General features: G+C 37.6%; 1 long non-coding RNA gene across 2 annotated transcripts; it reads right to left on the bottom strand.

The window, feature by feature from the left end:
- Positions 1-840: 840 nt before the first annotated feature.
- Positions 841-19180, bottom strand: LOC143253689 (uncharacterized). 2 transcript variants are annotated; one of them, XR_013029774.1, is made up of 2 exons: positions 18762-19180; positions 841-2159 (listed from the first exon to the last, which is right to left on the bottom strand). It is a non-coding gene; the product is annotated as an uncharacterized LOC143253689 (long non-coding RNA). The 2 variants fall into 2 exon arrangements; XR_013029775.1 differs by lacking the exon at positions 841-2159 and adding an exon at positions 10706-11597.
- Positions 19181-27798: the final 8618 nt, after the last annotated feature.

Consider the following 27798-nt stretch of genomic DNA (forward strand, 5'->3'; position numbering starts at 1 on the left):
CGGTCAAATTCATAATGATATTATAACGCTATTTTCTCCATGATCAATGTTAGATAACGTTTAGAATAAATGTGTGTTGTTTCCTTGCTCAAATTACGTAGCAGCAAGAGTACAAATAAAGTTATGCACACAGAGTTACATTAATTTACATATGGCCTTGTAACTAACTCCACACATCGTGAAAAGCCTTAGCGCCATCCTGTGCCAAAAAAGATCAGTCTTAATAATACAAAACATTTGACCAAAACTAATTCAAGAGAAAGTTCAACTGAACCAAAAGAAATAATAAAAACATGGCATATATCAGAAAAAAGAAAGAAGGAGTACCACCACACTACGTACAACTGCCATAAGCAAGTCTAATAAATAAAAATTATGACAGGAGAAGAGTACAAGGAGAAAAAGGAGTTAACAATAATTTATAGTATGAAAATTTATAAGTCACACTCCATATTCTATGTGGATTTCGTTTGATAAAGTTTTTTTATATATGTTTATATCTGAAAATGGGAGGCATTGTTAAAAGAAGGCCCGGCATGGCCAGGTGTGTTAAGGCGTTCGATTCATAATCTGAGGATCGCGGGTACGAATCTCCGTCGCACCAAACATGCTCGCCATTTCAGCCGTGGGGGGTGTTATAATGTTACAGTCAATTTCACTATTCGTTGGTAAAAGAGTAGCTCAAGAGCTGGCGGTGGGTAGTGATGACTAGCTGCCTTCCCTGTAATCTTACACTGTTAAATTAGGGACGGCTAGCGCGGATAGTCCTTGAGTGGGTTCGCTCGAAATTCAAAACAAACAAACAATTGCTAAAAGTCAGCGACATTTTTTCGTGTGCTGTATCGATAAAAACTACATTATATTTTATTTACTTCTCAGTTTATAACTACATATGTTTAACAATTCAGTATAAGTGCGTATTATCCACATTTAATTATAACTGTTTTCACTATTCACGTATTGAAGTACTTTACGATTTCACATTTATCAATACATAAAAATTCATCTTTATTTCTACTTAGAAGACGAAAATGTGTTATAAGACGAACCGTTTTTACCAGTTAGTGTTTGTTTTTCACTTAACGAAATATTTCGTGATTTATACCCATCTCTCCATTTTTTCATGGCTGTTATTACGACAGAAAAACAAACAAGGAAAGCTCCAACGATACTAGTCCATGATGGATACTGGTCAAGAAAGAATACTCCAAAAACGAAGGCCATGACAACAACAATCGTTCTCACTAAGGACACAGGTTCAGCTTCTTCTAATTTCAGCGCAGTAGTAAGTAAAAATTGTCCACATGTTCCACAGAGTCCACACATAATCAGGAGAACGCTATCCTGGCCACAAGTAGGAATACTAAATTTACTAAAAATGGAGAGATAAACTAAACCAAAAGTAATGGATGAAATGGAAAAGATGCATATCACTACTGGAGTTGAGGTTTTCTGTATCTTTCGCAAAACTATGAAGACCAATGCTGCCGCGATACATGAGCAAAACGCCACCAGAGAACCCTGGAGACGATGTGCTGAACTTACTTTGCCTGTTGAAGTAACACCAAATAAGAAAGACGGCCTAGATATAAGTAATACACCTGTTAGAGTAATAATAACTGTAAATACTTGAAATATTCCACATGGTTCTCTCAAAATAGCACAGGCAAAAATATTCACAAGTACTGGTCTACTAAAAACTATAGTCGAAGCATCTGCCAGTGGAATTAGTCTGAAGAACAGTAAGCTGTTCCCATGGAAACTGTTCCTATCAAAGCTCGTATACAAACAAACCATCTCTCGCCTTCAACTCCTAAGAATGAATTTCTCTTAAAGATAACGACCGGTACGTACGACAACAACTGAATGCAGCTTCGAATAACCAAAATCTCGATAGGATCCACACTGGTTACAAAAGCAACAATAAATGACGCAGTGGCAAAAAACAGGCCAGAAATTAGAGCACAAAGAACACCTAGAAATGGAATTTTGTGAACCGATTTATTACGTTTCTTCGAAGTGTTGCCTTGATATGTTGATGAAATGTCCAAATTATCTTCATTCGTTGAAACTTCAGTAAAAATCTCATCGTGCTCAACGTGTCGAGACCTTAACGATTTATTCTCCATTCTTTTCTTTCCAGCCAGCAGCTGGAGAATCTGTAACGAAAATGAAAAACGTACTTAGAAGCACTGGTAGTCGCTGTTAATGGTCGTTATATGAAATTAAAATTTATAGAAAAGAAACCCAAAATGGGCCTGTTTATCACAAAGGTTCTTGTATACTGAAAATATTTTTTTCTAGCAAGAAAAATGTAACATGTGTAACATGAAAGAATAACTTTCAGTCAGAAGAGTTAATTCATCTGACATTCTGTTTAAACCCAAAAAACAAACACGTTTCGCACTGAAAATCATGCATACGAGGTCTGTTAAAAAAATACGCGGACTGACGTCATAAAACAAAATGTACTTTATTTAGAAGTTACAGGTCTGGGACCCCTTCAAAGTACTCTCCTCCCCAACGTTGTTTCCACTTGTTGAAACAGTCCTGGTACGCTTCTTTTGCAATGTCCTCCAGCTCCTTCGTCGCATTTGCCTTAATCTCGGGAATCGTCTCAAATCTTCTTCCTTTCAAGGGTCTTTTGAGTTTGGGGAACAAGAAAAAATCGCAAGGAGCAAGGTCAGGTGAGTAGGGGGGTGGGGAAGAACAGTGATCGAGAGTTTGGCCAAAAACTCGAGAGTTCTGAGAGCTGAATTTCGCAGCAACGCAGTGCATCTTCAATTTTTCGGTCAAAATCTCGTAACAAGATCCAACTGATATCGTTTGTTTGTTTGTTTTGGAATTTCGCACAAAGCTACTCGAGGGCTATCTGTGCTAGCCGTCCCTAATTTAGCAGTGTAAGACTAGAGGGAAGGCAGCTAGTCATCACCACCCACCGCCAACTCTTGGGCTACTCTTTTACCAACGAAAAGTGGGATTGACCGTCACATTATAACGCCCCCACGGCTGGGAGGGCGAGCATGTTTGGCGCGACTCGGGCGCGAACCCGCGACCCTCAGATTACGAAGCGCACGCCTTAACGCGCTAGGCCATGCCAGGCCCTACCAACTGATAATCCACACTCTTCAGCAAGCTTCTTGACAGTCAGACATCGATTTGCCCGCACCAGGGTGTTGATTTTGTCGGCGTGTGGGTCGTCAGTTGACGTGGAAGGACGTCCAGGACGCTCATCATCTTCAATGGACTGTCGACCATCCTTAAAACGTTCATGCCACTTGAAACATGCCGTACGATTCATAGCAACATCACCGTAAACCGTGTTGAGCATGGCAAAAGTTTCAGTCGCAGATTTTCCAAGTTTAACACAAAATTTCACGGCAAGTCGTTGCTCCTTCAGGTCATTCATTCTGAAATCCGCCAAACGAAAAAATCGCACTTCACTTAAAACCGCGTAGCTAATACACAAATGAAGATATCTACAATCGGGAAATGGCGTCGTAATCAGCTGATCTGTGCGAACCTAGCGACACCAAGCGGATACCCCTGGAACCAACTGGAGTCGCGCAATTCAAACAGTCCGTGTATTTTTTGAACAGCCCTCGTATGTCGACTTCTTATTTCATAAAGTTAGTGTAGATATGAAGAAAAGACGATTTTCTCCTAAAATTTGTAATTTCTAGTACTGACTAAGTAGTGTAATCATAAGAACACGCTGGAATGAAAACATTTCTTTGAAGTCAAGATATGAAACTAGCAGATTCAAACAAATGTACTGTAAAAATGTTTTCTTACAATTTCCATTTAGTTAGAAACGTTTAGATACGTACATTCTTTAAAACAATTGAAAAAAAATTAATTGTTTGGTTTTTCGTTTGTTTTTGATAATCGCAAATCTCCACAAAGAACTAATTGCCTGTGATCTGCTCATAGCGGGTATCCAAACCCAATTTTTGTTGCTATAAGCTCTGAAATTTACCGTCGAGCCACGACAGAACTAATATTTATATACTTTTAATTACAAGAATTTTTTCTAAATTCATGATATGATTTTGAAGTGAATAATTCTTTCACAAAATATTGAATGAGCATACAGTGTAATATACATTTGGCTGCTTAGACAGTGATAATAACAAAAATATACTTTTTACAACATAAAATAAAGAGGCCGGACTAAATTATTTTACATTATTATTGGATAATGTAATAATTACTATTCAACAGCTGTCTTTTGTTTATTGTTTAAAAATATCGTATTCTAGCACTTTTTCCGGAATTGGTCAGTTTGACCAACTTTGTAATCACCATGTAAAGATGAAAGTATAGATACAACTTTTAATGCACTAAGTTTTAACCACATTTTGCAAGCTAATTGCAGAATAGCAGAAACGTCGTACCACGGACGGCTACATATGTGCTAATAATTAGTAATCGTAGTACATATACGTGATTGTAAGACGGCTCAGCATGGCCTAGCACATTAAGGCGTGCGCTTCGTAACCTGAGGGTCGTGGGTTCGCGCCCGAGTCGGGCCAAACATGCTCGCCCTCCCAGCCGTGAGGCCATTATAATGTTACGGTCAATCCCACTATTCGTTGGTAAAAGAGTAGCCCAAGAGTTGGCGGTGGGTGGTGATGACTAGCTGCCTTCCCTCTAGTCTTACACTGCTAAATCTATCACAGATAACCCTCGAGTAGCTTTGTGCGAAATATGCCAAAAAACAACAATTCATTGTAAGAAATGGGCGTCATCTTTCAAACTTTTATTATTGAAGATTCTAATTGTCTGAATCTTTACCAATAAAAGTCCAACAGATGGCGCCTCATATCACACCTCAATAACTTCTATCATTGAAATCTTGCTGTATTTTAACACATCAGATGGCACAACTATATTTATTATTTGTCTCTTTCTCTCTCTCTCTCTCTCACACACACACACACACACACACACACAATTAAGTAAATAGATAGACGATAATGTCATTGCTCCATTATAGTAAGATTACAGGCGCAAAAGAAATCATTTTAAAATTATTTCTACCAAGAATATGCCGATGCATTTAACAAATTTTTACCGAGTCTATGTTTCGGCATGGCCTGGTGGGTTAAGGCGTTCGACTCGTAATCCGAAAGGCGCAGGTTCGAATCACCGTCACACCAAACATGCTCGCCCTTTCAGCCGTCGGAGCGTTATAATGCGACGGTCAACCCCACTATTCATTGGCAAAAGAGTAGCCCAAAAGTTAGCAGTGGGTGGTGATGACTAGCTGCCTTCCCTCTGGTCTTACACTGCAAAATTAGGGACGGCTAGCGCAGATAGCTCTCGTGTAGCTTTGCGCGAAATTAAAAAAGAAACAAACAATACCAACTATACGGAAGTGAAAAGTGATTAAGAGCAAAAGTACTTTTTCATCTAACAGTTCTCAAGTTGTATTTACATAACCACTAGAACCTTCTAAATGAATATTAAAAACCCTTCCATCTGAAACTGTTTTATGCGATTATTTGCTACCGTAACACTAACTGTATCAACCTTGATCAATCGGACCGACTGTATAGCCACATGCAACATAATCCAAACACGAAATAACTCCAAGTTACATTCTCTTTTTCAGCATGATTGCACATTGTAAAATTTGTAATAAATTACAATATTTTATTAATAATGTTGATATACTGATACGAAAATTAATAGTTAATGGATTTAATAAAAATTTAGATATAATTACATTATTCTGTAATAAATACAATGAAAGTAAAATCAGAGAAATTCGACTAAAAATGGAAGCCACCATGGTGACATGGGAGTGGAGTTGGGTAGCCTCAAGAGGCTGTTCGGCCCCTACACAGTCTATCCAGACCAAGCAGCAGCGTCATTTATTCTTCCTTCCTGGATGGTTGACTGGTTTTTCCTGCATAACTTTAAACCTCCAGGGGATGCGTAGCGTTACTAAGCAATTATACGCGGTTTCCCTCTTCAACACTTTCTGGTTGATGTCCTTTTTTTTATTGCAGGAAACTTATTTTGCCTCAAGGATGGACCATTTTTCGTTTTCCTGTCCGTGCTTTTTGATCGTTCAGCTCGAAGCGTGTGCGTGGTGTGGGGATTTTTTTCACACGCATTTTAATGGCACCATCCTCGTGTCACGTAGTAATGATGAGGGGCGGGTTGTATGCGTTGATATCGTCGCCTGGGGTCGCAAGATTCGGGTTGTTAATGTCTATGCGTCTATTGAGGGTGGGGAGGTTGTTTCCTTCTTCTTGGCCTTGTACAGGTTCTTGATAACGCAGGCCGATATTGTTCTTGGTGGTGACTTCAATTGTATGCTAGATCTCCACCTTGACAAGATTGAAGGCGATCCTCTTTCTGGTGATCGGTATACGCGGGGTTTGCCTGCAGTGCTGTCGGACTTTGAGTTTATCGATGTCTGGCGTACGCTCTATAGGTCTGCTTTTGTGCCCATTTGAACCAGTTAGTTCATTTGTTGTCACCTGGACAGGTTCTACATTACACCTGGTCTAAAGCAGAGCCTCAGCATGGGTGCAGTTTATCGGGTTGGCGATATTTCATTTCGTTTGTCTGACCATCGGGAGTTTCTAAGCACGTTCCAAGATTTTGTCCCTATTTTTTAGGGTTCGGGAGTGTGGAAGCTCAATGTCTCCCCTTTGCAGAGGATAAAGTTGGAGACGAATTAATTGCCTTGGTTTGGGGTCTTTGTTCTGTTGAGTCTGTCGACAAGTCCTGGTTGGTGGGTTTCAAGGAAGCCTGTGCCTCCTTGTTGAGACAAGCTGGCATACAGCATTCGCGAGCTCGCCGCCTGGCTTTGCAGGGCAAGCAGGACATCTTAGCTGCCTCGCTTCGAGGCAGGCCAATGAATCAGTGGTTCCTCTCAGTCATTGAGAATGTTAAAAAGAATAGAGATTTGGAGTATTCCAAACTATTCCATGCAGCCAGCGTTTCCAGTCTGATGGAATCACTTGGTTCCAGAAATGTTACTTGTGTTCCACTGTGCAAAAACAGGCACATCTCTAGTCTGTTGATGGAGCAAGGTCAATCATATTCTGACATCTCAGACATTCTAGACATGTGCTTCGGCTTTTATAGCCATTTGTATTTAGTTTCACCCATGGACGAAGGGTTGTGGCATGACATCACTCTGTTTTTGCCCTCCCTTAATTCTTCTTTACATGACCAGCTGGTGCAGTCCATCAGCTTGGGTGAATGTTCGTCGGCCATTCGGTCTATGCTGCTTGGTAAGTGTTGTAAGGATTCCAGTCAGTCTGACGATCTTTCTTCCATGCGTTTCATATCTCTCTTGAATGTAGACACAAAGATTATTTGGAAAGTCCTGTGTGCCTGTTTGGAAGCAGTTATACCTCATTTGGTTCACTGCACTCAGACATGTGGCGTGCAGTGTAGAAGCATCCAACAAAATCTGGTGCTTCTCGGGGACCTCTTTCATTACATCACAGATAGGGATATCCTTGCAGACTCTATCCCTTGATCAGAGCAAAGCTTCGATCACGTTCACCACAAATTTGTTTTGGAGAGGTGTCGTCTTCCTCTTGTATTTGTTCAGCATGTGCAAGCTTTGCATGTAGCTGCTTCTTGACTAACGAATATCTGACGTCATCCTTTTCTATCTTACAGGAGGTACGTCAGGATTTCTGTTTCACATTCGCTTTATGTAGTAATGATCAAGTGCCTACTCTCTCATCTGTATCACTCAGTTTCGATACGTGCCCTCAAGTTGTGGTAATCAAGTATATTCTCATGTGGACAATGTGAACCTGTACCTCGCGAACCCAACATTCCTAGGTTCGGCGCTGTCCATTGTCAATCGTTACTCTTAGGCCAGTGTAGCCCAGCTCAACTACGTCAAGTCTTGGGCTTGGTGGTAAGGCAAGTTGGCCTCATCTGCTGACACCCTGTTTGGACTGGATTGGACCTCTTCTCCGGTCATTTGCTTTGGAGTTCGTTTTATTGCGAGGCCTGAGGCTGTCTGGAGGAAGGAGGAGCAGCATGTCGGTTCGGCAGTTCACGATTATCGTTACTGCCCTGCTAATTTGTTTGGCAGGGCAGAAGTGGTGGTGAGGAGGATACTCCCCTTGATCTGGTACATTGGGACTATGTTTCCTCTCGATGACCACAATGCGCGGGTTATCAAATGGCATGTTTTCGCCTTCCTGTGGGGTGGTAAGCCTGAGACTGCGTCTCGACTTTCATTGGTCCTGCCACCTTACATAGGAGGTCTGGGCATCCCACGTGTCTATACCCAGCGTATTTCTCTTTTCGTCTACCACCTTTCACTGTTTTTTTCTTGGAGGTTCATCCCTGTTGCCACCTAGCCAGATTCTTGGTTTGCGTGAGGCTCAGGTTTTTGGTGTTTCACTGAGCCTGCAAATACCGATGAGTTTTGATCCTCCCTCCTGGTACGTGGACGCTGCTTTGGTTTGTTTGTTTGTTTGTTTTTGAATTTCGCACAAAGCTACTCGAGGGCTATCTGTGCTAGCCGTCCCTAATTTAGTGGTGTAAGACTAGAGGGAAGGCAGCTAGTCATCACCACCCACCGCCAACTCTTGGGCTACTCTTTTACCAACGAATTGTGGGATTGACCGTCACATTATAACGCCCCCACGGCTGGGAGGGCGAGTATGTTTTGGCGCGGCTCGGGCGCGAACCCGCGACCCTCAGATTACGAAGCGCACGCCTTAACGCGCTAGGCCATGCCAGGCCCAGGTTAGGACTGATAGACTGTGTATCCTCACCGTAATGTGGGTCCTACTTCTTTAGTCACCTCCAAAATCTAGGACAGATTTTATAATCTTTTGGATCCTTTCTTTAAAAATATGCAGCATATTTTATTTCATGTTAGTACTTTGGTTTATGGCTTGAAAAATTTTATGGTTATAATATACATTTTATCTGACCTACTTTCTCTACATTTACATCAGCTCAGAATACTTCGTTTATTTTTTGTTTTTTAATTAGACGTACTTTCTGTAAACAAGTTATCGAGTTCCAGTCACTTAAATAAACCTCGTGCCATCGAGCGTTTTCTTTGAAGTATTTTCCTACTTTAATTTATATAATCTTATATAATCTAGTTAAATTAGTTAGTAAATTAGTTTTATAACAATAAATAAAAATACACACATGAACGTCAGTACTTAGATTTAAAATCTTGTCTTTTCCAGCTTTGTGATCTTATGTTGCTACCAATATAATATAAATCGCATCATTATTTTAGCCTAAATATTGGTAAAGATACTGTGGTTCAAAACTTATCTTCTATTCAAATGTGCAGTTTAGACTATGGAGTATAAAGCGATTATCAACCAATGTCCTAAAACTAATAGATCCATCTTTCGACCTAAACTAAGAATAAACCAAATTATTCACATTTTCCAATGCAAGCAAATTACAGAACATCTAAAGGTCTGTAATTTGTAATATTAATTTGTAATATTAATCGCTCAGGCCCCATAACATTGAAAAAATTGAAATACTTTCTTTCAATTGATTATAATGGTCCAATAACAAATGTCGAAAACAATTAGACATTCTTTAAAAAACAGGATCTACTGTGGCCTTAAGTTATTATAGGGCTAAAACAATATTCTGAAGAACGTAACTTGTTTATTTCATACGAGAACTTGTAAAAAACGATTGATGTATCCTGCTTCTACACTGACGACTTGTACCATTCTAAAAAAAAAAAGTCAATTTTCAAGAGTTATTCGTTATGCCTTTCATATAAATAAATTTCCAGCTATATTTACCAATTTATCCTTGTTATAATCATCTGGCTATTGTTACTATACTTGTTTATATATCAAACGCCATAACAAGACGTTGAACATGGTTTACATGATTGGTGATCACAGATTGAATAGTCACACCACGTTTAACTTTGCCTAGGCCATCTTCCTCTATCAATTAATATATAAAGCGTGTCATTGATTGCAAATAAATCCTATGACTTTTCTGGACATGATGTGTGACCATTCCAAAGTATTTTCTACCTATAGGCTAGCCTTTCTTCTAAGAGATAAAAAAAAATGAAAAAATCCATAAAATCATTTGGTTTTTGCTTCCTCGAGTTTATCACCGGACAATAGTCGAAAAACTTCATTGATTTATACTTCATTGTTTTTCACAACAACTGGAATTAAAATGTAAGATCTGGATAGAACAGCTGTTTATTATGTTGTAGGTAGAAACACAAAGCAACTGAAATCCTCGTCACTATTATCAGCTGAACACAAAATTACATTAATGGAAGACTAATGCAGTGAGTGTTTGACTTGATGTATTTAATATTGTGAAATACCCCTTCAATGAAGAATCGTTGTCTTAGACTCGTTTTTAATGATCACATACTAACACTTTTACAGGGTGTTCGGAAAGTCACTGCACATTTATATATTTATTAACATACAAACAGCACAGTGACTTTCCGAACACCCTGTATAATGTTCTCCGTTTGATAATTTTTGGCATAACTATAGTAAATCCCAAAGAAATTGGCAACTCTTTCAGTTTCGTTTTCGAATTTCTAGAAATTATCTCAAATTTTACAAACTTAATCATCTAAGTTAATATGTATCGCGTTCAGCTGTCCTAACTGTAAATAAAACTAAACAGCCCTCTCAATATCATACGGACATTTCACTACAAAACACTGCTCGATACTAAGAAATTAAGGGATGCCATTTATTTTCATTGATCTTATAAATCACGTTATAGTAATAACGGCCGATCTGGTAGTTAATTTAATTACAACATTCAATCTCTTAGATGATTTCCCCACAAAAATACAACTCGCATGTCGCAGAAGAAACAAATCATTGAATTTACTTTGTAGGTCCATTTTCTAGATCTGTTATTGAACTAAATTCAAGAACAGCCACCTCATTCATATAGGTGACACTGTCTAGACAGTCTGAGAAATACCTTTCAATTATGGTACAGCCAATCATCAGTCACAAAACACAAGTCAATATATACTGACAAAGTAGTAGCTTCACTTCAATTTCCCTGTATACAAGGTCGTTTAGGGTTTTTCAGCTGCAGGATTAATAAGAAACTCGACTAACACACAAACACCATACAGCACTGAATGAGCGAGCGAGGCTGATTACTAAATGTTTTGATGAAAGCTAGGTAGTCTTCTGCTCAATCAACATAAATCACGCATCTCTCCTCCTTCATTGCCAGTGGATCATTAAATAAATGATCCACTGGCTGGCGTATTTAAGAATTTTTCAGCAACTTTAATGGATTGAAGTTTGACTGTCAACTGCTATGAAACTTTGCTTTCAATACTATTCTCTTCTAGTGTTTTACTCTGAACTTGCTAGATGAGGCAACTACCAATACTTGATAGTTACAGCTCTCAGCTGTAAAGTTGCTTAAAATCCTCAAACTTAGTTCTGTTAAATGAGCAGCAAAATGAATAATTTTTTATACACTACTTTACCCATTAACACTAAAATCTGTGTCGTAGAGAAACCGATAAACTTCTCATGATACTTTCCATGATAACTTCCGAAATGATGATGTCATGGTAAGAGTACTTCGGAGAGGCCTTGCTGTCATAAATAACAAAGAAAAGTTAATGGGCAACCAAATTTTACAAATAATGACAATATATATAGTAATTTATGCGAATAACCTTATAATAAGATTAGATAGCAGGTCAAAGTGTTTAAACAAATATTATCGTTTTGGCTTTACACAATCAATTATTACATAACTGAAATGTTCTTCGAACGTTGAGATAAGAAATTTTGTGCTACTGCTATTAAGTTTTCTAGCCAATTGACATATATGATAATTGAGAAACATCTTAACTAGTATTTGACCATAAGAAATCTCTCAATTTTGTTACATGCCTTGTTGATACGTGGATGTCCTCTCATGAGAAGTTCGTGGGCAAGTTTCAATATTTCCGAACGATATACTTTTGGAATAATTTTATAAACTACATTCCAGACCTCTGAAGCTGATACATTTGATGGTCTGAATTCACCTATGAGCACACAATTTTATAAAAAGTAACCATTTAGAACTTTTTCCAATTCATATTTTGGGAGTGCATATTTAAACAATGATTAGATCTATAGATCCTTTTCTTGTTCAGCGATCAATTTACTACTAGCAACTGAAACTTTACCAATTTAACCAGAATGATCATGTCCATCATCGTCACTCACCAAAAATCATCATTTGGACAATCATTCAAAAATTTACTGTCGTATTAAAAAAAAATGTCTGAGCCAAATCCACAATATACTTTGAACACGTCTATCATTTGTTTCTGGCTTAATTACTGAGCCAGAGCTCGAGTCATAACAAGGGAACCACTTCTGGATTCTCCTCAACAACATCAAACTTAGATGAAATGGTGATCGGTTCACTAACCACCACGGGTTTAGCAACAAATTTTCCTCCAGCAAAATCGTTTTCCAACAATAATGATATACCCTTAATTGGCAGAGTAGGTCTTACTGAAACCAAGACAGGGCCTTAAACTAGTTACGATGTTTTTGTTCGTTTTCTAAAATAAGATTTAACATTAATAAAACCACCCTTACCAGTAGCAGAAGTCGAATATAAAGGCAATATACCTTCTGACAACAATGACTGAGCCGCGCTATAACGTACGAGTATTTTTTGTCAGAAACAGAACAGACAGACACAAAAGGTTAAATTCCTCCAAAACCACATCAGCCTTTTTATCAGGGGCCATATAAACATCAGATGATCTGGAGAAACTATATTCATATGAGGACACAAACACACTGGGTGTTTCCTTCTTTTCTTTTTCAAACGCCAACAGAGTGACATTACGTGACCAAGCTTCTTACAGCACAGTTGAACAGTTTCTAATGCTAGAAATCTACAAATGTTCTTGGTGAAATTCGGTAGTTTTCTTATTAATGAGCGTTAGTCACAATTATAGCTTCCGAAAATCATAGTATACTGACTTTAGCAGACCAACAGTATTAAACTGTCTCTTTTTAGCCGATTTATAACGTTTAGGCGAAAGTTCATTTGACCAAACAATATTTGGAGATACGCTAGTGCTTTCGTAACACACTCTATTGTTCTTTTCGAGAATCTTCTACAAACTCAGGGAAGAGGCAGTACTTGCGCAATACATATATAACATTACAAGTCCCATATTTCCAAATATATATTAAACTGAAACAACTGTAGATATTAAAACAATTTTAAGTCTGTTAACACCAACAAATTTCCTCTATTTATTGTTGAAAAACTTCATAACCACCACAAAAAACTAAACTCATCTCACAAATAAAATAAATACTGAAAAAAAAACACAAGGAATTATACAATAAAGTTTACCATTTGGATTTCTACAAAGCAGACAAACAAAATTTCTCTGGACTTAAAATTCACTCAAGAGTCTGGCCCTAAACTAAAGTCATGTATCAGCAATACCAAAGTTAATTACAAAATAACGTATATATCACCGAAACTCATGATAAAACATTGTTATCTTAAATAAAGAACCAAGCATTAGAAACGTTGAATTAGAGAAGACATTTTAACTGAATAAAACGTCACCAAACCAACACCCCACAGCACCAAGACACCTTCAAGAAACTGTAACCTTTTAGTTCCTCAGTCCACATTGCTACCATGTTAAATTTCCAATTGTTTCCTTCGTTACCTATTCAAGATTCGGAGTTGTATTATATTTGTATTTGCAACAATTGAGTAAGGCAGCACAAGTGCATTTTATGGTCTGTTCAACTATTTCAGATAAAATACACTTATTCACATAAACTTCCGATTTCTTGAAAGAGATTTTAAAATCCATTTCGATAAAACTGTATATTTTTGAAATTAAAAAAAACGTCTAATTTATAAATTAAAAACTTAAATAGCATTAAAAAGACTAATAACCTTTAAAGAACTAAAAACATTTCTAATTAAGGTGGACAGTGTCACCATCGCCAATAACATTGTCTTAAGTTGTGGATAAATTTTGGGGCAAAACATGTTTAAAATGGTGCCGTCGTTGAGAGCCGTAACGAAGGCAAGACAGTAAAATGTGGCTTATTGTGACCCGAGTGTTACACAGCCAACACATTGGTGCATCAGTCCCAGATAAAAGAAAACGTCGAGTTAAAAATCTATGACCAATGCAAAGTCTAGTTAGATCAACTTCCTCTTTCCGGTCATTACAGAAGCAAGACAGTCAAAGTCCAAGATAGGGTTTTATTTAGAAAAGTTTGTTTTTACGTTCCTCACTGCAAGTCGACTGCTGATTGGTACAGAACCAAGTCTTGAATACAGGACCATTGTCCATGTATGGAACAGGCACAGACACGAAAGTGTGAAATTTATGTGCAGTGTCAGCGAGCCCGATCCCGCGAGTACCAACATGGCCTGGTATCCAGAAGAATAGGATAGAAGTAGATGTTAAACAGAAACTAGCTATTTGGTTTTGAATATTGGCGAGAACTAGCTCAGAACTAACATGAAGCTATTCAAGGGCCAGTAGAGACTTAAGTGAGACAGTATAAATAGTGCAATTTGAATACTGCTTAGCTTCAATGTGATCCAGGGCCAGAGAAATGGCATAGAGTTCAGCAGTGAACACAGAAACTATAGAAGGGATTCTGCATGCAACCAACGAACCACAACAAACCATTGGCAGAGTCCACACAGTCACCTGATATAGAACCATCCGTATAAATAGGAATGAAAGGACAGTTCAAAAGCTGTTTAGTAAATCACAGACAGTATTTGCAAATGGGAGTTTCTCATTTTCTCAGATGACTTAATGAAAGGTCACATTTGTGAATTGTAATAAGCCATAGTTGGATGGGGTGACCAATGGATATAGCACCGTTATCCAATGTCAGACTCAATTCGTCCAACTGCACCTGGATACGAAGACCAAAAGAAACAACGGCAGACTGTCTGTTCTGAAAAACATGGCCCACCGAGGAAGGAAACACAACCCCAGATGGGATGCCATGGTAAGGATCGAAGTTTCAAAGCATACAGTAAAGAAAGTTGCAAATGGCAGAGGTGTAGATAAGGTTCAAGAAACTGTGTATAAGCTCTGGGTCGGGGAAGTGCAGAAAGCCCCAGTGCAGAGCCAAAGCCCCTGATGATGAATGGGGTCTAACATCTTCAAGGCCGAGGTCCTGGCAGAGCAATAGACCAGTGATCCATAGTTTGGTTTCAATTGAAAAAGATATAAATTTTAACATAGAAAATCGGTCTGCTCCCCAAGTGGTGGAAGAGAGGACACAGAGAATGCTCAGTGCTCTTGTACATTTGACACATAGCTACTTGATGTGTGGTATAAAGGTCAGCATCAAGTCAAAGATAAACCCCAAGAACTTTGTCTCTCAGGACCACAGATAGCACAACTTCATCGATACGGAGAATACCCCATTGGCTGCAAAAGTGCGTGTAAACGGTTTTAGAGAGAGAGAAGTTAAAACCGTTTGCTGTGGTCCACTTCAGTAAATGATTGAGGGCAGTCTGTAGCTGCTACTCAATATACCTCGTCGACATAGAGCTCGTTGGCAATAGTAAGAGAGATGTTCAGTGATGGCATTAATGTTTATACTGAAACACAGCTCTGAAGGATTCAAAGTTCCTGTAGAAATGAACGGGAAAGTGTCGAACCTACACGAACTAGAATTCGCCTGGCCATTAAAAAAATAAATAAAAGTGGGCAAATGACCACGTGACCAATATAAATTGAGTTCTTGCAAAATATCATATCTCCATGTTTTATCACAAGCCTTCTCAATGTCAAAGAATATTGATACAAGATGTTGTCATTTGAGAAAGGCTTCTCTGATTGACGTTTCAAGCCAAATCAGGTGGTCCACGGTGGAGTTCTGTCGTCGGAACCCACACTGGGTGGGCGAGAGGAGATTGTTTCATTCGAGGAACCAAACAAGACGAGCATTAACTATCCTCTCTAACGTCTTATAGAGACAGCTCGTAAAAGCAATTGGACGGTAGTTCGAAATAATTCTGGGATCCCTCCCAAGCTTAGAGAAAGGTAGGACAATAGCCTGGCGCCGTGCATCAGGAAAAACATTCTCCTGCCAAATCCAATTAAAACAACGGATTTGCTGGAAAGCGTTACAGTTCGAGTATGTGAGATACTTACGAAAAAAATTTCCAGACCCATTTTCGAACCTTCCGTGCCATGTGGCAGGCAGGATTCCATCACGGATGAGGATATCGTGGAAAACGTGTCGAGATTCTAGGAATACACTAAGCAGCTGCTTGTATAATACAGTCAGTTACTGCTGCTACACAATCGTCTAGTGATGGCTTACAGACGATGGCAGGATCAAGTTCTGCGAGAGCAGTGAAAGTGGGCCAGTTTGCGTGATCCAGCTTCCACTGGGATAAGAGGGTTTGATGGCATCGACCACAATTAGTCTCTCTTAAAATTATAGGAAGATGATCACTGCATTATTGTCAACCCTCCATGAAAAATAAAAGAATAGTGAAGGGGAGCAAACTGAGACATCAATAGCAGTAAAGAACTGACGAGATGCATGAAAATAAGTATAAGAATTGGTACTGAAGAGAGAAAGATTGTAATCTAAGAGCATACCTTCTGTGGAGCGATCCCACTCATTAATATCAGTACCTCTTAAAAGGGGATTATGTCCATTAAAATCTCCCAGAATTAAATAAGGAAATGATAACTGTTCAACAAGAGCATCATGGTCTGACTGATCATGGGTCTCTCCAGGAGACAGGTAGAGAGAACAAACAGTGATAATATGACCAAAGGAAACACAGATGGCTTTGGCCTCCAAGGATGTGTCGGGTGTGTCATTTCTGAACAAAAAAATTGCTGAAAGGTGACTGTATCAGCAGGTTTTAGAAATGTTCCCTGAAAGGAAAAACAGAGAGGATGGTAGGAAGCAATCAGTGCTTTGATGCCATTCAGATTAGAACGTAAATTTCGACAGTTCCATTAAATCAAGGTAGCCATTTTTATTTATGTGTAAGCCTGGGTGGAGAGCCTTCTGTTTTATAGCACGTCTTTTTTCTCTATTTTCTTTATTCGAAAGAGGTCTGTCGACATTCATGGATCCTGCCCTAAATCGATTGGGCAGGTGTTTGTTGTTGGAAGATAATTCTAGTGACTGAGGACGTGAACGAATGATCGTTTTGCATCTTAGGGGCGGGAGAAGATGTACCCAAGGAAATGGCTGTACCCAGAACAAAATAAAGTGAATCTTGGGGTTTGCTAGAATTAATGTTAGGGAAAGAGATGGGTGTTGACGTTGATTCACCAGCTTTTTTAACCATGAAGATCAAAAGACTTTTCATTTGATTTCTGAATGATTCTATTGGAGGCACGGAGATCCATCCATGCTCCCTCTTTTCGAGTGACCGAACCGCTAAGACTGGAAATATCCGAGAGGGTTTGGAATGTATGGTCGTATCTTGCAATTAAGATAACCTGCCTTGATGGTGGCAGGTGGACGTGGTGATGTAAATGTCAGAATGAGGACATTGGTCGGCTTCGTAATTCCATCTTTGCGAGTGGAGATGCGCCTCACTGCAGAAACTTTTTGCGTGGAGAAACCAGCAAGAATATCTAATTCGAGGATGTTCCTCAAATACTTTTCAACAATAACTCCTCGTGACGAATTTAAAATAGCAATCCTCAATCGCCTTTGAATGTAAGAGGAGTTCTGTGTTTAGATGTGGATGTTTCTACCAACATGTCACCAGAGTGAAGCTTTCTGACTGACTTTGGAGAGCCAGTAAGTCCCTCTAGTCCATTCTGAATAAAAAAGGGAGACATTTGCCCTAAAGGTTTGTCTGAAAGAGAGTGTAATATAAATAACTGAGGTATAGCTGTTAAGAATATTGAAGATTGCTGCTCAGAATCTTCAAAACGTGGTCGTTTACTTAAGTTTTTCGGAGGATCCATAATTTTAAAAAAAGGATGTTACGGTGTCCACTGACCCCACCAACCATGGAGCCCTGCGAGTGAACGTACTACAATGACAAACAAGGATACTGCAGCAACGCCAGAGTTTAGTGAGCACTATATCCAAACACAAGCACCAGATACAATGTCCACAATATCTGTTGAGAACGTCCAACATTGGTACTAGGTTGACCCCAGCCCAAGTAGACAAGCCGATTTTTAATCACTAAATTACAAAACATTCATTGAATTCTTGGTGGTTACTGCTTGGTTATATCGTTACTGCTAATCTAACCTCTCACAGGTTGATCACCTGTTGTTATTATGCATATATGTTATTTTCTAAGAAATATTCTCAATCATTTGAGACTTTTTCACACATTGGTTGTAGATAATTTTAAACCAGGCACTTATAACTTAAGTTACATTGCGAAATATCGTTAACTTACATTTTACTTACTGGATTTTCATTTCAAAAGTAGTATATAGAATTAAATGTTATTTAAATAGCATAACCAAATGGACACAAATAATTTAATTCTTATATATTTTCAATTTTTATATTACCACTGACATATTCCAAAAACAAAAATTCTTAAAAAGTCTCGCCGTGCATGAAACTTGAACGTCTGCTGCTGTTGTTATACTATGTAAATATTATTAACATGTTTTTAATCTTGTTTCCTCCTACTTATTAATAACTCCTTCAAATGCAGACTATATGATGAATATATTTAAATAATCTACCATGTTAACATGAATGTATGAACACAACTAAACAACATACCTTGTTATATTGCTCTTCTCCGAAACTTGAACGTAAAGTAAAACTAATACTAGAACGAACAAACACTTTTGGGTGTTAATAATTTTTTTTTTTTTTTTTTTTGCAGAGCAAACAAAACAACTAAAATTTCCACGTGACACATACTAAGAATCAACCAACCACAAGATTTTTGGCGCTGTGCTAATTTCCAAAACGAAGCCCTCCTCCAATGCTTTAAATTATTATTATTTCTATTACCACAGTTAAAATTTATAAAATTTACAAGTGAACTAAATGTAACATAACGTCTGCAGTTAGTTTTAATAAATTATTAACCAGTTTTGTTTATCTGCAATTAAAAACGATTCTGTAGCGATAAAATACCTAGACTACGTACCAATGGGAACGAGTACTACGAACGTTGCTGTTCTTCTCATAAAGTAGGCCTAGCTTTAAATATCTTTCGTTGAGCTGTGTTAGTTTAGTCGCAGTCTTTCTAACTTTTGGAGGTTTTTCACCTTTTTTGAGGACAAATCTTCATTATCCAGTGATTGGTAGAAACGTGAAAAAAGGATCAACTGATGTGTTAGAACTGGTAGCACGTAATATGTTATTCTTAGGTTTTACCTTTAAATGTCTACTTTTATGTTGTTGTTAAAACAATTATTTTAAAACAAATTTCGCCAAAGAAATTCCTAACAATTTTCTGGTGTGAATACGTCTTGTATCTGAAGAAAAATAGTAGTATGATGCATAATTTTTTTAATTTACAGTATATAAAAATGTAATATAATTCGGTTTTGAATCATAAATAGTTAGAAACTGTATACATACCAATTTTAAAAGATTGTCAGTTTGTGAAATGTACATCAAAATCTGTTTAGCATCTCATGAAATATTTCCTTGAAATTTGAATACAAAAACAAAACTGAGTCTTAATGCAAACCTTTTTACGATACAAACATTATGGTGCACGTTAGTTGCAACAGATAAAAGAATCCATTCTATAAGGAACAAAAACAGTGTTTTCCAAACGTTAAAAACTTATGTGTGTGTGTGTTTTCTTATAGCAAAGCCACATCAGGCTATTTGTTGAACCTACCGAGGGGAATCGAACCCCTGCTTTTAGTCTTGTAAATCCGTATATTTACCGCTTTACTAGCGACGGGCTGAAAACTTAAGTCTTGATCATTACTGTTAATAATGCAGTTAATAATAACCGTTATTATAAATTATATTGTTTTTGTGTTTGTATATTAAAATATATTTGTGTTAAAAAGGATATTCAGTGTATCAATCTCGTTGACAAATAGCATAAATTTGATACATAGTAACATTTAATTCATTACTGAACCAAAATTCAAATTTCCGGTTATTTTAAATAGTAATACGTCAACATGCGTAACATAAAAAATCGGAGACTCGTCTAAAATAAATAAAAATATGTAACAGGATCACTTTAACTGCACGTCAAAATACATAATATATTCCACTATATTCATGAGTTGTAGAAAATTATACGTGGGAGAAACCAGCATATTATTAGCAGAAAGGACCCGAGAACATCACAAAGACATAATAAATTCATACACATACACAGGTAAATCAGTGGCTAACATTTTAATTTGCACAATCATACCCTTAAACCTCTTAAAATACTTGTTTTTAAAAAGGCTTCTACAAACAAATACAAACGCGATTGACAAGACAGCAAAATCATTTTTGACCTGGGAAATATCCTTCCCTATGAGATAAATGAATGTTTCAGTTGGTTTTCTTTTTGTAATATTTCTCTCTTCCCATACAACGTCTATACTATAAATTTGCACAACCATACCCTTGAACATTTTAAAATATTATTTTATCTCAGAACGGCTGGTATAGGTATTAACATTTTTAATGATAAGCAGATAAAAACGTTTCGACCTTCCTGGGTCATCTTCAGGTTAACAAATAACAAAAAACACCTGAAGGTGACCTTGGATTGTTTGTTTGTTTTGGAATTTCGCACAAAGCTACACGAGGGCTATCTGTGCTAGCCGTCCCTAATTTAGCAGTGTAAGACTAGAGGGTTTGTTTGTTTGTTTTGGAATTTCGCACAAAGCTACTCGAGGGCTATCTGTGCTAGCCGTCCCTAATTTATCAGTGTAAGACTAGAGGGAAGGCAGCTAGTCATCACCACCCACCGCCAACTCTTGGGCTACTCTTTACCAACGAATAGTGGGATTGACCGTCACATTATACACCCCCACGGCTGGGAGGGCGAGCATGTTTAGCGCGACGCGGGCGCGAACCCGCGACCCTCAGATTATGAGTCGCACGCCTTACGCGCTTGGCCATGCCAGGCCAAGACTAGAGGGAAGGCAGCTAGTCATCACCACCCACCGCCAACTCTTGGGCTACTCTTTACCAACGAATATTGGGATTGACCGTCACATTATACACCCCCACGGCTGGGAGGGCGAGCATGTTTAGCGCGACGCGGGCGCGAACCCGCGACCCTCGGATTACGAGTCGCACGCCTTACGCGCTTGGCCATGCCAGGCCAGGTGGCCTTGGAAAGTCGAAACGTTGTTCTCTGCTTATCAATAAAAGTGTTTATTCCCATACCAGCCGTTGTAAGATACATTTTTATTTCAAGTGGGTTTCTCATAATCGAGAATTTTAAAATACTTGCTTTTAAAAAGGTTTAAACAGACAAATACAAACGTGATCTACCAGACAGCAAATTTGTTTTTGACCTGGGAAATATCCATTCCGATGGGACAGATGAACATTTCAGTTTGTTTTTTTATATAATGTTTCTGTCTTCTCATATAACGTTTATACTATAAATTATGTTTATCTAATCCTTTATAATTTTTCATAAATGTTTTCTTATAACTTGTGTCGAATATTTCTTTTTGTCATTATTAGTTCAGAATAGTAGTTTGGATAAAATGAAATCAATCACAAAGTTAACTGAAAAGATTCTATAACTCAGTTTCTTTCCCAGTCGCATTAAACATGCTCGCCCTTTCAGCCGTGGGGGAATTATAATGAGAGGGTCAATCCCACTATTCGTTGGTAAAAGAGTAGCCCAAGAGTTGGTGGTGAGTGGTGATGACTAGCTGCCCTCCCTCTAGTCTTACACTGCTAAATTAGGGACGGCTAGCACAAATAGCCCTCGAGTAGCTTTGCGCGAAATTCAAAACAAAGAAAATCTGATACTTCATTTACCTCAATGGAACATTATAATTTCTTATATTTACATAATTATTACCATCATGTTATTGTATTTAAAATGTGCTATTTTAATCGTTTAGTTAACAGATTAACGTAGGCCCGAGAAAACACAGTTTCTACATTCAAGTTCATTATTATTGCAATTAATACATAATTATATTATTGTACTTTATTTACCTAAACTTATTAAAGTGTCTCAATAGTCTTATAGATAATACGACGTTTACAAGAACAATTGTTGCTGTTAACATCCCATATTAATATCCACTGAGCCCCTTACGTCCCTGATATTCTAAATCATTTTGTTTATTGGACAGTAGGAACGATTTTGATGGAAGTATAAAATTTTTTTGATATTAATGTAGCCAGATACGAAATGTTGGTTGTCCACTGCGTTGCAAGGGACAGACAGAGGTTATGAAAACCCTTGGATACAAGTTAGAATACTATTCCCGTTACACCAAACATGCTCGCCCTTTCAACTTTAGTGGCGTTATAAAGTTACTGTCAATTCCACTATTCGTTGTTAAAGTAGTAGCCCAAAAGCTAAATTAGGGATGGCTAGCGCAGATAACTTCTGTTACGTGGTCGTGGGCTGATTTGCAGGCAGACGGAGTGGATTCTCTCGGTGTAGTAGCCGTTGGAGTTCGACTAATGCTAGATATTGTTACATGAAATATTTATTTGAAGTGAGGCTTTTGTCGTCGAATGGACTACACAAGCACTAACTCGAGGGTTTATAGTTAAAACAAAGCGAGGAGACTTGAGACTAGGACTTCCAATAACACTTTTTATTTAAGTCATCAAACGCTTAATATTTACACACACGTATAAACACAGTTCATCTTTATTCATGTTTATCATAGAAAATCATTCTAACTCTATTAACATGATGGCTGATGTTTAAGAAAGAATTACATTAAAAATACTTACAAAGAGCTTGGCGAGAAATGGCGTTTCTACTGAATGTAAGAGACATCTTCTCTCCTTCTTCTATGAAATGAGCTGAGATGTGATCAGTTCGGATTGCTTGCTAGATTTTGAATATTCTGGCGCCAGTTCTTGGACCTTTTATACTAGGTGAGGGGGAATTGTCAGTCTTTTCATAGCACCATGGTATCAACTAACTTCTTATTTGTGATTTCTTAAGCCAATTGTGTAATAATAACTTATACTAATGCGTCGTCAAGCAGTCACAGTTTCTTTTTGTTTATGAACTCCAAAACTCGTAAGTTACATTGGTTAATCAATCACAATAGCCCACACTGTCACGTCGTCCCGCTATCCAAGGTTTTTATTGATTTCAACGTCCAAGTTTGCTTTACCTCTTTTAATCTTGATAACGTCTATTCACTTCAACTCAAACACACAATGGACAATTTCTAATCTTCAGTTTATAACCAGAATTAATCCTTTTAACTCTGATAGTGTGTATCTGTTCCAATCTAAACATATAGCGGATATTTCTCAAAGGCTTTCTATGAATCTTTGTTTTAACACTCCTACGAAAAGACGTTTCTGTGGTTTCGCTAGATAGTAGATAGGGACAGTGGGAATCTCGTTAATCCATTCATTAATGGATTTAAATGGCAATTTCATTTAAATACAAAATTATCAGGCTAATATTAATAACCTTTCAAGTTGCTCTGGGGCCTATTAGGCCCCACTTTTCGTAGGAGTGTTAAATTACTCTTCTGTTGTCCTTGATTGCGTCAGTTGTTCATGGACTAGCTATAAATTAATCACATTACAACAAGTTTCTCAGCGTGTCTCCTTGAGCTCTCGTTATTCTATAAACATCATTGCCTTTAACATGTTTTCTTATATTTCACTATTTTCTGTTTATGATTACAGTTACTTATACGAAGCATCTAAATATCTAGCGATGCCTCAATTAAAAAATAAACAATTTTCTCTTATACAGTAGACAAAATCAGTTAACTTCTGAAGTTTGTTGCATTTCTACGCAACTCATAGGATACATGCATCTTGTAATTAGTCGTGAGGTTTTGCCAAAAAGAAGGAAGTAAACATGCTTTTTATTTGTTTTCTGTTGTAGTTAACTTGAGTGTTGAAAAAAATGCATAACTATATATAAATATGGAGACAGTAATCGGCTAAAGAAAAACTACAATGATAAAAATTAATACAAATATTTCAATACAGGTATAAATTTTCAGCACTTCCGTTATCTATTATAATTCTACAACGCACATCCTCTTCAGATATGTAAAGATAGTATTTTGAAATACAGAAATTGCTCTATTTTAATTAAAAGTATTTCGAATTTCTTTAACAAGTGCAAGGTGTGTTCTTGTTTGCTCAAGAATCTAAACAATTTGCAAAAATTATTACGTACAGTAATATTAAAAACAAAAGCCTGTCCTGGCATCCTATATTACGGATGCTTGGCGCAGATAGCCCTCTTGAAGCTTTGCTAGGAATTTATCAAAACAATGTTTGTTTGTTTTGAATTTCGCACAAAGCTACTCGAGGGCTGTCTGTGCTAGCCGTCCCTAATTTAGCAGTGTAAGACTAGAGGGAAGGCAGCTAGTCATCACCACCCACCGCCCACTCTTGGTCAACTCTTTTACCAACGAATAGTGGGATTAACCGTCACATTATAACGCCCCCACGGCTAAAAGGGCGAGCATGTTTAGCGCGACTGGGATGCAAACCCGCGACCCTCGGATTACGGGTCGCACGCTTAACGCGCTCGGCCATGCCGGGCACTCAAAACAATCACATAACAACAGAACTCTAAAAGAGAATAATTACAGTTTTGAATGGTATATAATACCGGGGCGTAGGATGGCCCTGATTTATATCTCTGGAATGTGGAATTGTGAGCCGGGTTCGTTACCACACAGTCCTCCCTACTCTTTTAAGGTGTCAAGAGTCAATCCTTTAGCGTGAATGATGAATGGTAGGATACTGCTGACTAGCAGTATTCCCTCTGATCAGTAGCTAAAAATTTGGATAACAACAGATAAAGCACCACGTGGATCAAAGGTAAGTTCACAGACTGATTACGCTAAAGTCAGGGGTTTGATTTCCCGCGGTGGACACAGTGGATGACTTGGTATCGCTATGCTTTAAAACAATAAAAACACAGAAACTAAAACAAGTAACAGACAGCCTGAGTACTTTGTTGTAAATATAAAACTGTTGTAACGTGTCTGTCCTATTGTTGGATGTCTTTTTACGGATTATTTAAAAAAAATAATGTAATGTCCTAAAACGACAACGAACTAATTTGTTTCTCTAATATTTGGTACAGGATATGTTCACTGATAGGCCTAAATTTTCAAACAACCTTTGAACAGAAATCTCAAAACTAATTGTACATATGCCTAAGTTACTAATACACTTGCTTGCAGAAAGTCCTCGCTGATCGATCGATAAAAGCATATTGAAACTAACTTACACACTAGCTTAATAAATGAACCACAGATGAATGGATTCTCAGTGCCCATCTCACTAACTGACACTAAAATGAATCATTCATTAACTATCTCACTCACTCAAGCATTTATATACAATCTAGTTTTATATGTGATTAAGGAACAGAGGCCTTAACTTTCATGACAGCTCTAGATAGGCCCGGCATGGCCTAGCGCGTAAGGCGTGTGACTCGTAATCCGAGGGTCGCGGGTTCGCGCCCGCGTCGCGCTAAACATGCTCGCCCTCCCAGCCGTGGGGGTGTATAATGTGACGGTCAATCCCACTATTCGTTGGTAAAGAGTAGCCCAAGAGTTGGCGGTGGGTGGTGATGACTAGCTGCCTTCCCTCTAGTCTTACACTGCTAAATTAGGGACGGCTAGCACAGATAGCCCTCGAGTAGCTTTGTGCGAAATTCCCAAACAAACAAACAAAACAGCTCTAGATTTTGCTTAGCTATTATGCCACAAAAGCTTCTAAATTAAAATATTGTTTACAAAAATACACATAGAACCAAGTTCATTATAAAATGTAAGGACTATACAGATTTTTTATAGAAGTTAACATGATAATGGTGAGTTAACTTCAGTGAAACGTCGTTTCTACTTTTAAATGAATACTGTTGTTAAAGAGAGTCACAATATATACCATATTACCCTCTTCTTTTAGTCGTTGTTTCAACATTCATTGATTCGGAAAGCCTTGAAATTCCTGATGTAAACAATAATACTAATAAAACATTTTTGAGCTTATTTTGTAAATGTCATTAAAATTACAAAAATATAAGAAACAAGTACTTAGAGCAGGTAAAATTGGATTTAGAAATACAGTAATAAACGTAATATTTCAAAGCAATAAAATACAATAATTATCTCGTAAAAGAATCACTAGAAGAAGAAAGACTATCACCGAGGTAAAATTGAGAAAAGAGGTTTTAAAAGAAGTAAACGGTAAGTTAAACGTGTGTAAAGAAATATATCCAGAGAATAGATTGTTTTTGTTGATTTTAATTGTTTCGAAGTAAATATTTCTTTAACACCATAAGAAAGATAAGACAATGTTCTATGCTTTCTTACGACTGCGAGTAACATGTTAGGTGTACTATTTTGGCCAGGAGTGTCTAGGAACTATGAGGTCAGTAGAGCCTTCTCTTACACTTCTGTAATGCTTAAATAACTGATCACCCAGTTTGTGGCCTGTTTCTGATGCACAGCTTCAATGTTCTGTGACATTGAATGTGCAACTTGGATATTGTTTGAAATGTATAAATGTGTATAGCAAATTGATTTCGTTCAATGACAAGTTGCTAACTACTGAGAGAACGGTTTGTTAATATCAATGATATTCCATTGTTTTGGCTTTTATTTGTAGGTTGTATTGCGTTTCCACATGACTCATTGTGTGAACTCTTTTGATGACGCCCACCTGGTATTTACATTATTCCAAAAATTATAATATCAAAAATAGGATAGAGGTGTTCCTCGAGGCAGTCAACAAATTAGCAAGGGAAGGATCCATTTTTTAACATGGAAACACCAGTAACGTGTTGATATATTTAACAGATTTGTTCCAATGAATTCATTTTGAGAACTAAGTCTACTAGAAGGAGGAATTCAGTGGTGGGAGATTCAGCATCACGTTTGTACATAAAAGTGTTTCATACCGTAACTGTTAACAGTTATTGTATATCATAATAAAGATATAAAATATATGTCTTATGTACTGAAAGTCTTCCAGAAAGTGAGAATATCTCTGATGTCTTTAACATAGGATGGGAGAGAGATGATCAGTAACTGTATGATACAATGTATTTAGTTAGCTATTTGTTCAGTTACATCACTACAAATTAAGACTGTAAGGTGCCCACGAAAACCAGAATTGCTATTCTTAGAAGATAAGTAAAAAATTATTGTTCTAGGATGTTTTGAATTGGGTTTTCGCATTATATGGAAATTTGTTGATTTTTAAATGTTCTTGCGTGGTTTTCTGAATGTGTTTCTAATATTTAGCAATTGGATCTTTACTGATTATCTTGTAAAAGTTGTGTATGTTTAGTTGTGCGAGGGTTTCGTGTATATAAAGACCTCATTGCCACATTATCACCTTTGCACCCTTTTCAGTTGATTTAATCACTATGTTTCTGAAGTTCCTGAGTGAAGATATGACATTTCTTCTCCTTTATTCATGTGTGCTTTTCTCATAGCAAAGCCACATCGGGCTATCTGCTGAGCCCACCGAGGGGAATCGAACCCCTGATTTTAGCGTTGTACGTCCGTCGACTTACCGCTGTACTAGCGGGGGGCTTTTATTCATGTTAGGTCGTAGAGTTGTTTTCTTTAAATCTAGTGTATGGATTTGAGTTCTAAAAAAGTAGATGAAGCACTTGACAGTT

The sequence above is a fragment of the Tachypleus tridentatus genome, chromosome 6 (genome assembly GCF_004210375.1).
Source record: "Tachypleus tridentatus isolate NWPU-2018 chromosome 6, ASM421037v1, whole genome shotgun sequence".
In the NCBI taxonomy this organism is placed as follows: domain Eukaryota; kingdom Metazoa; phylum Arthropoda; class Merostomata; order Xiphosura; family Limulidae; genus Tachypleus; species Tachypleus tridentatus.